Here is a 12,628-nt window from a genome sequence, read left to right as displayed (position 1 = left end):
AGGGGACGGTTCGGGAGGTGCCTGCTGTGCTCTCTCTACGTGGAGGTCTCGGGGGAAGCCCACCTGCCACATTTTCCCAACTGTCAGCAATGTAGGCACCTTAGGCGTTTATCACAGACACCAAACACTGTACAAGAGAACTAAAAAGGAAGTCTCCACAGGGTCTGGCATTCACGAATTTGACTTCTGAGGAAAGACAGAACCGTTTACAGATAAGGGGTCCAGGTGTTGAAAAGCGGCAGATGTAGGGAAAAGAGAGAAGAATTTGGAGTGGAAACAGGAGGGAGCAGATGGGTTTTCAGACCAAGGAGGTCGCTGCTCTGATTCAAGTCTCTGGCAGCTCTTTTAGAATTGCTACATTCAGGTGTACATGTTGTGCTCACACACTCACGTGATCGTTTTCCATAGAAAACTTAATAATGTCAAGTTTACTTCATGGCTACAATAAAAATTGAAAGTTGGTAAGAAAGATGTCTTGGTCTTTCCTTAGGTTTCTTTTCCAGTTTTTAGGCACCCCTATTGTCCTGACCACATGTTAGCAGTCAGTTAACGCTCTCACCGTGTTTTCTGCTGTAGTTTATAACCGCGCTACTTACGTGGAATCAGTAAGGGGAAACACAGAGCAGTGATACACTTGAAATGGTTTCTGAGGCACCTCGAAATCTTCACACATGTTTCCAGCAGATGACCTGTCTCTGCAGTGGGTGTCAGCAGCCCGAGGACCTCATCACTGTGACAGACTGAGAGTCACACTGCACCAGCTGTGAAGTAAGACAAATGAAACCGCCAATTTTCTGCCTCATCCCACAATATCTGCAACTGCACACCAGGAACAGACAGCCACGTTTATTTTCTGATACTGCTTCCAAGAAATCCAGGGCCTTGGAGGGAGTTCACTGAAACCTACTTTTTCACCATGGAAATGCCGTTCCCACTCAAATTCTTGCAAGGGGTTGCATTCCACGAGGCTCTGGTCTGTCTAGGCTGCCACCAAACCCACAGAATCTTTTCATTCTCACTAAAGAGAATGTAAACAGTCTGTGCAAATGAGATGTCACTCATGCATTGACTGTCTCACCACCATTCAACAGTGAAGTGCACAGAGGTGTTTCTGGTCCTGCCACACCCAGTGCACCCGCCCCTGTTGGGTCCGACAGGACTTCGGTGTGTTAGGTCAGCTGAGCCCCACTGGCCATTCATCAGCTACTAACTGTCTGTGTGTGTGTGGAGACTCTGACATCTGAAAATTATAGCTGGAATTCTTGGTAAAAATTTCAACATGCCTAGACATTTCTGAGAAAAATACATAAATTTAAGGTGGGAAATACGTGGCATTCTGTAAAAATTCCATCTCAGCAGCTCCCAGTTTTGAAATGCTATACCAGCAAATTGTCCTGGTTGCCCTTTCATTTAGGGTGTGCCTGCATGTTCTGAGGCTATAAAGGCCATGTGTCCATATTATAGGAAAAGCCAGGTTATGTAACAACTACGCGCAAGTCAGTGATTTCACTCTAGTTCCACTGTGACGGGGGAAGCCCTTTCCTCACACCATCACAACTGAAAACTGGACAAATTTTTAAAACACCTAAAAAATTTAAAAAAAAAGTGAAGATTGTGTAGGGAGTCACGTGTTGGAGAGGTGACTTACAAGGCTCTTCTTCCTTTTTTTCCTTCTGGCAGCGGTTTCCAGGCATTTGGCTGGTGGCTAAAAGTCTAATAGGAGCTCTGTATTTCTGGCCAGGGGCACCAGGCAAAGGGCCCTCCAGGCCCAAGCATGTGAGGAAATGGCAGAGGGCAAAGAGCCAGAAAAGGGGCCCCAGCTCTGTCCACAAATCCACGGAGTCCCAGCTAATTCCAGAGCTACGCCTGCACAGGAAAGACCCCCTTGCCAACCTCTTGCGTGCAGCCCTTGGGCTACACAGGTCAGATGCAGAAGGCCTGAACAGATGCTTCCCCCATGCGGACACACAAGTGGCAAACAGGATTACGAAGAGGCGCTCACCATCATTAGTCATCAAGCAAATGCACACGGAAGCCACGGTGAGACACCACTTTCACACGCTCAAAACAGGCTAAAATTAAAAAGGCCGAGGGTGCCAAGTATCAGTGAGGATACGGAGCAGCTGGGACTGTCACACACTGCTGACAGGGATAAAAGATGGCAAAACCATTTTGGAAAACAGTATCTTAAAAAGTTAGTGTTCTTTTACTACAACAACAGAAACACTCTACTCCTGGGTATTTAGCCTAAAGAAATAAGAATATTAAGTCCAACAAAGACTTGTACATGAATGCTCATAGCAGGGTTTTTTTTGGTAATAGCCCCCAACTGGAAGCAACCCCAAAGTCCATAAACAGGCGAAAGAATAAGTGAATTGTCCTTCCATACAATGGAATGCTACCCACCAATGAAAAGGGATGATTACTGACACACTACAACATGGACAAATCTCAAAAATCATTCTGCTGAATGAAAAATGATAAGCAGAAAAGAGTACATATCATGTGATTTCACTTACATAAAACCTATAAAATACAAATTATTACTTCCCCTCGAGGACATTTGTGGTGGAAAGTGTTCCTAAGATTTATACAGAACCAGGAGACTCCTAACCCTCTAATATACCAGATGCAGAAAAGGCATTTGTTGAAATTTAACTCCCACTCATTATTTTTAAAGCATATTTTTAAAAAGCCCCAGTCTCACTAACCCAAATATTACTCATCTTTCAAGCTCCAATCAAGTCTAGAATTCATTTCTAACCCTTTCCTTGAGGTCTGGCTTTAGGTGTTGCTGACCACAGTGTCCTGTGGAAACACAGCTGCTTCAGCTTGAGCCTCTCGCAGGACAGGTGCCTGCTCCCAGGAGTGGTCCTTACTCCCAGGGCATGGCCCTTCTGGGGTCTCAACTGAACAGCTAGGGTGTTAACAAAAGTCTCTCCAATCTGACTCTCCCACGTCTCTGGAATCTGCATGGTGCCAGCCGCCCACTGCTGTTTCCTCAGAGGCCCCCGTGTCCAAGGGCACACGAAAACTCTACACAGACTTCTGGACTCATTTCCCTGCAGCTCTGTGCTCATCAGTAACCTGGCCCAAGTCACAGCCACTCAGCACCCCTGGGTTCTGGCCCCTGTTCCTGTGTCCAGAGAGCCTCTGGTTTCCACATGGGTGCCGTCTCCTGTGCGAGTTCAGAAGATGCTCTCAGGGAGAAAGCAAGGGTGCAGGTGGGACTTGTGTGTGCGCGTCTTTTCTCCCAAGGGTGAGAGCCTGCATTTGTTGTCAGGGGCCACAAAGAGCAGCGCTGCATACTTTATTCAGCTTTTATATTTGTTTGTGGCAGGACAGTAGGCCCAATATCGCTCATTCCATCGTGACCAGAACATGGTGGGATTTTTTGCATGTTGAGAATTTTTATACTTGAAAATCAGCTGTAGGAGTAATTTGAGTCTTAGGGGACATTACCTTCTCCCAGGCGTATTTTTTGTTTGCTCTTCCAGGTACCAGGTTTCAGGGGCTGAGCTGATGCACAGCCAGGAGGTGTAACCACAGTGGTCAGCCAGTTACTTCCAGTGACCTTCGTTCCAGCAGGGCTGCTGCTCTACCTGTCTGGGGCCTGGACAGCGACACCCCACCGACTCTCACAGGGGAAGAGAGGCCCCGTGCTGGTCACTTCTCTCGGTTCCCATCTTCTCAGGGAACGTGGCCCTGTGATCCTTCACCATCGTTAGTGTATCTGATGCCTGAAGCATCAGATTATATCAATTTATATATACAGTATACGTACATCAAATATATACATTTATTCAGCTTTTCTACTCATCTTCAACAGGAGATGGTCCAATGGCCCAGACCAGGGGAAGCAAACTTATCAGTGAAGGGCCAGGCAGTAGACATTTGTGGCTGTGGGACAGCCTCAGTCGCACACTTGGCTGTGTGCTAGGGCACTGCAGCACATCAGTGAGCGGCTGGGACTGGGTCCTTGTCCACCTTCATGAACACACTGGGCACAGGCCAGATGTGGGTCAGAGTTTGCCCCCCATCCAGGCGATCATTGCCAAGGCCCCACTTTTTCCATTGCTGTAGTTTTTGATCTGGTCTCCTCATCTACAATTCACTCGAGGAATGACCCACATTTCATGTTTCTCTGGCATCTTCTTCAAGCTGACACCCAGCTAGGCATCATCTGCCACGTGTCCCTTCAACCCTCAGGAAACAGGGACGATGCCGGTGGTGAGTCATGGCGGAGTCCAGACTGAGACAAATGTCGGGTGATGGGAGATCATGTTCTAAGTTGTCAAGGCAGATCTTGTTCAGGTTTTCTGAAAGCTCAAGGAGTGAACTTGTGCTTTAGGTTTGAACCAATCAAACTATGAGGGAAAAGTAGGCATTAAAATACACAGTAAAGATTTCTTACTTAAAGGCTCTGCACACATCAGCTTACCGTTCTAGGAGTTATCTTGATTTCCGCTCAAGCACCTGGTAATTTCATCGCAAATCACAGACATGAATTACATTTCTAAAGACTGAAATGCTTTCAGAACTATTTTATATGTGTGAAGAATGTCTGTGCCTCTTTCCTTAGATAAATTCAGTGATTAAAAAACATTCAGAATACAAAATTGAAAAAGAAAAGATACAGTTAGTGCTGCTTATAAAGTAAAAGAGCATTAATGTTCCATGGTTTGAAATGGGACCAGATAGAGTGGGTAAAATTTCCTGGTAGTTCCTTAAATCAAAAAAAATTCATGAGACTTAAAAGCATTGAGCTTAGCTTGGTATTGAAATGTTTATCTAAATAAAAATAGCTATAATGCATTGGAAGTTCTTGAATTAATATGAACCATTTTTTCTTGTCATCGTGGTGATACGCCAGAACACATTTCCAAACCCTACATCCTTGCTGTTTCCCTTAATTTGTTTTTATTTAGTTATACTGCTTCTGCTTTGCAGTTTAAAATAAGGCTATTGAAAATGCTAGAAGAAATGTTGCTTTTAAAAACGGTTCTTTTTTACTATGAAAGTGGAGAACATTGGGAATACAGTAACCCCCAGTGCTGGCTGGAGTTTGAGTGGACGCTCGGACGCGGGCGCAGTCTCTGCAGGACCATTTGTTAGGGCACAGTGAAAGCCTTGGGAGAAGATCCAGCTCTTTACCCAGAATTGTTATTTCAAGGCATATACCCTATGGCAACAATTAAGGAAACTCAGCTTAAATAATACTATTGTGAAACCACAAAGGCGGCGTTGTAGAAGTGTGCTTATTAGCATGAACAGGCCATGTGGTTAATGCTGTGGGTGGGCTGAGTCTGCATCAGCCTACATTTTATTATTAAATACGGAAGTGAGAAGTCACAGGTGTGTTGTCCAAGCTCGAGTCCACCTGCGCAGGGCTGGGTGTGGACGGAGGGGTGGAAGGAACACACTGAAGTGTCAGCAGTGGCTCTCCCGGTAGTGGGGGTCTCGTTGTATTTTATGTGTTATTCTCACTCATCTGGATTTTCTAATTTTTCTTCAACAAACATGTATTAGGTGTTAATAAAATACATATGTATCCACACAACTAGAATAAGACCTGTAAGTCTTAGGTTATTGTCTTAGCTCTGCTTCCATAGGGGCTAAGTCTTAGGCGATCTGTCCATCGCTGTGGTCTCCTGGCTTCATCGGCGGTTACAGCGTGAGCGAGACCATGTCCATTCCAGTTACAGAACATGCGGGGTCCAGAAAATATATGGTAACCCTTGTAATCTGCAATTCCTCTGCTTGTGGTCAACGCCAGATCCCAGCAGTGCAGCAGGTAACAGATCGGCAGCAGCACCACCAGGAAGGCTGAGTTGTGGCCTAGTGAGGAGATGAAAACTGGAGATGTGGCAGCTGAGTTCCATGGGCCTCAGCCGTAAAAGCAGTCCCAAGTCTTCAGCTGGTGACAGATTTCTCTTCCATTTTGAAAACTAGAGTCAAATTGTAAAACAGAGAAGGAGGGGGTGCAGCAGTGCTCAGGAGAGGAAGACACTTAATGACAGACTCTCGGGTCTGCAGGGCGTGACCTGATAGCTCCTCCACCCGCTAAAGCACATGGTGCAAACTGTCTGCATGGGCCCGGCCCCACGAGTGCCTGAGTGTGTGTGTGTGTGTGTGTGTGTACATGTGTGTGAGCTTGTGTACGCGCACCCAAACTCGACGTGAAGGATCGTTTCCAACACTAACCTGCTACTGTAAAGCTGGTCAGGGTTTCGGTTTAGTGCCTTTCTCAATACTTGACAATTTTCTCAGAGTATCCATCCTCCTTTCTGGGAAACGATGAAACAGCACACTGTGGAGGAGATTCATCTTCACTGTGAAAACTGGACTTTTAAAAATAATCATAGCTAACAGTTATCATACCTTAAAATGTACCTAATAATTTCTCCAGCATCAATAACAAACTCGAAGTCAGTAGCATTATTACTCCCTCTGCAGATGAGCACCTTGGTGCTGAGGTCACCGAGTTACTAACTGGCAGAGTGGGAGTCACCTCACGTCGGGAGCAAGCCCCCGTGATGGCCCTGCCCAGGTGCGGGGCAAGGAGGCCTCCCGGAGCCCCGTGTGCTCCGTGTAACACTGCCTCCACCCCGAGACACATCCTGCATCAGCTGCAGTCAGAGCTGCCCCCCACCTCCTTCCTGGGCGAGCAGGGGCCTTGTGGACCAGCTGCCTTCTCTGCCCACAGGTCCCCGAGTGGACCCCTCTGGTCTGTCTGATGCCCCGCCACAACATGCTGAGTGGTCCCCTGCCTCTGTGCACAGAGCCCTCTGCCCGAGGACCCATGGTCTCACGTGCTGCCCTTCTTGTGGCCCTGCACTTCCTGCCGTCACACTCCTGCCACGGCTCCCTTTCATGTCATGAGTGAAACGAGCGGTCAGTCTGGAGCCGGACCTGCCCACCTGCTGCACCTGAGCCCTTGTGCTCTACGGGCTGCTTGGTCCCGTCTGAGAGGGTGGGGCCTCCATGCCCCTAAGGCAGCTCCCTCCTCCCCAAGAACATCCCACTCTCCCTCTCACACCCTTCCATCGTCAGTCGCTGACTTTTCCTTTAGGTTACAGCGCTGCCCAGGCGCTCAGGCCAGAGTAACTCCCCAGATAAGGAACGCTAACCTGCACTCCGCTCCCATCTGCTCCTGGGGGCCGTGTCTCCAGACCACTCCCCGCCCTCTTCTCTGTGGCTGCATCTCCTTCCCCGCCAGGTTGTGGAGAAGCGGGTCCTCCTTCTCCTTCCTGACACAGGTCCAGGACCACTTTCTGACACAGGGGCCACAGCCCGTCTCGGCCCCACCCACACAGCAGGGGCAGAACACCACACAGCAGTCAGAACACCGAGTTGCTGGGTGAATGGCCGGCTCAGAATCATTATACAGGGAGGGTGTGTTCATTTAACATGGGCTGCACATGCCTCTTTTACGTAAGTGAAACTTCCAAAAGCGGAAGCATATTTCCACTTGTTACACACATGCAGGTCTTCTCAGAGAATACTGACCACACTTTGGACTGTTATGACTCAAGTCACTGTAACAAACATTCAATGTTGTACTGAATTAGTGAGAAAATACCAACCACTGTGGTTTGTTGAGAGGACTGAACGAGGTGGCAGGTGACGGCCTTGTCCAGCCCGGGACCAGGGTTCGTGTAGACGCCCCCGCTGTGGTGTCGTTTGTTGTCTGGTAGTTTTTCTTCGTTCCCCAGTGCTTGGGTTTGGCATCACAGAATCTGGCCTTGAACTCCACATCTGACACTACTGTCACCTCAACAAGTTAGTGTCTCTGGGCCTCCACGTCTCATTTGTGTGATGAACGCATGAAATGCTGTTTTCCTTTGTCAAACATAACACAGGTGGTGCTTCATGCCCTACACACCAACACACCCGAGCCCTTCGCACACACCACCTGGGCAGCGATTGTCCTGGCTCCAAACTACAGGCCTCTGGGGCCACGGAGAGGGTGCAGACACTAGAACGGAACTGCCTCTGTCTGCTAAACTTGACACCGCAGCCTGGGAGACTTAGCAACACGCGTGTTTCTCATGGTTCTGGGGGACAGGAGTCTGAGATCAGGGCGCCAGCAGACTACATGTTGGAGGAGGCCCAGGTCCTGGTGCCCAGGTGGCCCTTCTCTCGCTGCGCAGTGTGTGTGGTAAAGGGGAGGTGGACCTCTGGGGCCTCCTTCATAATCTCACTGGGGGAGATACCCCTCATGCCGTGGTCTCCTCCCAAAGGCCCCACCTCCAAACACCGTCACCCGGGGATTAAGGTTTCACACACGGATTTTGGGGGGACACAGATGTTCATTCCATGCAGTGACCCCAGCCCTGTTTTCCCACCCAAGGCTCCGTTGCCTGTATTTCGGGTTGTGGTGTGACCTGGAGCACTTCATTACATAGGTCACCACGGGCAGTGGTGTCCTGTCAGGTGAGCCCCTGTCTCTGCATCAGCGGTCATGCCCTCTGCCCCATTCATGACCCAGGCCACAGTGCTCAGCCCAGCTCCACTCAGCAACTGCTCTGTGCAAGGAAAAGATGTCTGCACCACCCACCTTGCGGTGCCCAGCAGAGGAGGTTAAAATTCAGATTTACTCAGCCTCCCAGGGCTGTGGGAAGGGGGCACAGATGTCCACAGCTCCTCGTCTTTCACCATGTTATGGAACAGTCAATGCCAGTGGCCAGTTGTTCATATTTTTCCAGGCTCCTGTCCCACACATAGTACTTAGGAGATGTTTACATTAAGTTCCCCAGGGCTGCCTTAACAAATTGCAACCAACTAGGTGGCTTAAAATAGCATAAATTCATTTCTTTCACAGTCCTGAGCCCAGAACCCAGCAGCGTGGTGTCATCAGAGTCACACCACCTCTGCAGGCTCTGGGGAGAATCACTCCTCAGCATGGAGCATAACTCTCATCTGCCTGTATTCATGGCCTCTCCTCCCCCGTGTGTCTGTGCGTCTGTCTCTGGTCTCTTGTAAGGACACTGGTGGTTGAATTAAAGGCCCGCCCTAGCCCAGCGTGGCCTCATCTTAACTCACATCCTAATGATATCTGCAAAGACCATCTTTTTAAATAAGATGTGAGTTTTGAGAGGACACTCTTCAACCCAGTATAACGATGGATAAACATGAGAACTGGTGGGTTCCATGATCTCACCTCCATGCATCCTGCTGCTGATTTGACGACTCCGGTGAAGCTCACCCACCAATGTCCACATGCCTGCTCACCCACTTTCCTCAAAGCATGAGATTACACAGTAAGGCATGTTCTTTTGGGTTAAGGCACTGAGGGCTGATGAAATGCAAACTTACTTAACTCTTTAGTTTGACTGAATGGTGGGACCTTTCCACTGAGATAGTTACTGAGGCAAGTTTCAGTTGAAAGGAAAGGTTCATTGAGAAGGAAGCACTGGGAGAGGGCGGGAGGGGCTTCAACTCCAGGGAAAAGGAGAATAAGGGAAATGCAGTAAAGCCCAGAGAAAAACACCACCAGCTTTAGAGTTTTGCTTAAGGTGGACCCAGAGAGAGAAGTTCATAAAGTTCCACAGAGAGAAGACGGGTCAGAGGTCCAGCAGCTGCACTGCGTCAGGTTCCCGAAGGGTCCAGAAGACCTGCCATTCCCCACGCTGGCACAGTTTCCCAGTGAGCCAGAGCATCTGTTCATTCAGCGGGTGCTGTTAAACATGCCTGTGTACACCACACCCAGTGTGTTATGCAGCCGCTGCAAGGCCCTGATGCTGACAGTGATGCCAGTGGGGGTTGGAGGTGCCCGACACCGTGCTGGGCACACCACTCAGTAATTACCTCATTTACTTTAACCCTCACAACCCCTTTGTGAAGTTGATGCCTTTACTGACTCCCTGCTTGACAGATGAGGAAGCTGAAGCTGGAAGAGGAGTGACTTTTCTAATACTAATTACTGGTGATGGAGGTGGGGCCCAGGCCATCCATCTCCAAAGCACAAAGGCCTTACACACAGAGGATCCTAGGAAATGCACATAATCTCTGATGGGAGGCCCCTTTCCACTTGGTTTTTCCTTCATCTGGTTTACCAAGGTGATTTCACTTTCTTACTTGAAATGTTAGGACTATCTTGACCTCCTTGCAAAGTATCAACTAGATAGAAGAAGGTCAGATACCAGATGGTCCCAAGGTCCCTCTGACTCTATGACATTGTGAACTTCTGTAAATAACAACCAGATATCCTTTGAGCTTCTGCTTCAATAGGGTAAGCCTGCACGTTATGTTCAGTCACTGACTCCCGGCAGCAGAGGCTGCCTTCTCCCAGCTGACCTCCCCTTTGGTGGATGTGTACAAAAATTATGTGTAACCAAAACCAGGAGCTTGGGCTCCAAAATGATATAACATGAATAGTATCTACATATTTTACATGCATTTTAGTAAACTTATGAGTGTCCCATTTACTAAACTCTAGGTGGTAGAAATGAAAACTTGCAATATAGTGGAAAAATTTGGAACTGAAAAGTTTGCTCACACTATCCCTACTACATAAAACTCTATGCTACTTTAGAGACTGTGAGGAAAAGCTGATGGCAGCAAGTGTAGTTCCTTCCCTCAAATCACTTGTGATGTCCTTGATGAAATAATATATACAGAAGAAAGCAAAAAGCCAGCATTAATACGTGAGTGCTGGGATAAAGTCTGCGGGGATTGCTTCAGGCTGAGCTCCCCAGAAGCAGCCCCTGAGACAAAGATGTGTGTGCAAGCCTGTTTGGGGTACATTCTTAGGAAGCCCCCTCGGGGGGCAGCAAAGTGAAAAGTGGAAAGGAAAGATGGGCTGACTGGGGCTCAAGACTCTGAGGGACCTTGAGAGCCAGTATAGAGCAGGCTCCCAAGGACTTCAAATAAGGTGTCACAGTGGAGCACTCACCCACCGGCTCCTGCCCCCATTGGTGTGGGACTGCTCCCAAGGTGTCTGGCCTGCTCTCTGGACTGTCTGACTGTTGGGTGGATTCCAGAAGCCAGGAGGCTCCAGGGAGAAAAGCCACAGGTGCTTGTAGTTGGAAGCCACCGGGCATGCACGGCCTGGTGCTACGGGGACAAGGTGAGCACCGTGGCACCACCATCCGGGTCCTTCCTCATGAGGGACAGACCTCTCAGAGCTTGAGTCATGAGGGAGGCTTCACTGGGAGTTAAGTCTCGAGAAATAGTTCAGATTCTGGGCAAAAGTTTAGACTGCTGGCCTCATGAGAGCAAAGGTAGGCGGCATCAGGGCAAGGCCGTGCCTGCATCTGTTGGAGACCAGAGGACTGAGGCTGGACTCTGGAGGGATCCGAGTTCTCAGGTCTCTTTAAGTGACTTGAAGACTGAACATGCACCCCAGCACCTGCCTCTGAACGTTGGGAAAACTGCCATTATATCTTGTACCAGGAATGAGGCTACTTCTTTTATCTTGGGGCTATTTCAAAGCTCTGGACTGCTTTCAGACTTCTCCAGACAAAGGGTAGGCAATGGGCCCTCCTCCATGGTGCACGTCTGTCAGAGGCACTAGGTCATACATCAGAGAGATGTAGTTCAAGTTAGGTGTACCTTCTAGTGATAGATGTTTGTATGAGAATTCAGAAGCAACAGGAATTTTTAGGTGGAAATTTATTTAAACACACTAGCAGTCAGCTGCCTGAAGCCCTCTAGGCCCATCTTTGAGATGGGAAGAGAAATAGAGACCGCCGGCCAGCAGCTCTCAGGCTCAGCCCTGCACCTCTCTCCACATTGAGCCCCTCGGAAATAGGTGACCCCATGACTTCAGCTACAAAATGTGACATTATTTTCTCTGCACTATGTTTGCTTTTGCAGTATTTGCTTTTCCCCTGTGAAGCAACGGGGTGGACTGTAGGGAGCAGTTATATCCCAGAATATCGTAGGGTTTTTTTTTGGAGTCCCTTCAGTGACCTGAAGTTTCCCAGCATCCAAACCAGAAGGAAAGATCCTGGTTTCTCATCGCTGGGAGGGCTTTGCTGAGAGGCCAGCTCAGTCCACTAATTGGATTATGTCTCTGACATGCTTCTCTTTTGGCTAGCTGTCCCCAGGGACTGAGGCCCTCCAACCTCTGTGCCCCCCAGGGCTCGGCACTCAGTGGGCACTGGGCCAATGGCTGGGCCCTGCTGAACACAGCTCAGGCAGAAGCAGGTTCCAGGGACCTCTTCTTCAACACCTGCTGTGACCCCAGCTCAGCACCGGGCTCAGCTGTCAGTCCAGGTAAGGGAAGCAGTGGCCCTTGTGAGGGAAGAGCTAGGAAAGGGGTCTTAGGACACAGACCCTGAGACAAGGACCCCAGTGAAATGCTTTATCCAGAAAGAATTCCTGGAAGAAGTTGTAACAGAGTGAGGGGAGCAGAAGGGGGATGAGCAAGGCCTCCTGCCCAGAGCATGAGTGAATCAGCTGGGGTCAGACTTGGTCCTGCTTCCAGGCAAAGGACCTGAGCTTTGGGTCCCTCCTATCAGGCAGTGCTTGGCTTAGGGTGGAGGTGGGGTGGAAACTCCCAGGAATGATTTTCTTCTGTCGGGCGAGGGAACTCCATACCCAGGGGCACTCCTCCGAGTGCCCAGCAGATGAGAGCCCAGAGCGGGAACAAGTCGGACCTGCTGGGGTCCAGGGTCATCAG

Source organism: Vicugna pacos, chromosome 7 (genome assembly GCF_048564905.1).
Source record: "Vicugna pacos chromosome 7, VicPac4, whole genome shotgun sequence".
Classification (NCBI taxonomy): Eukaryota; Metazoa; Chordata; class Mammalia; order Artiodactyla; family Camelidae; genus Vicugna; species Vicugna pacos.
The sequence above is the reverse complement of the archived record's forward strand: the minus strand, read 5'-3'. Positions refer to the sequence as shown.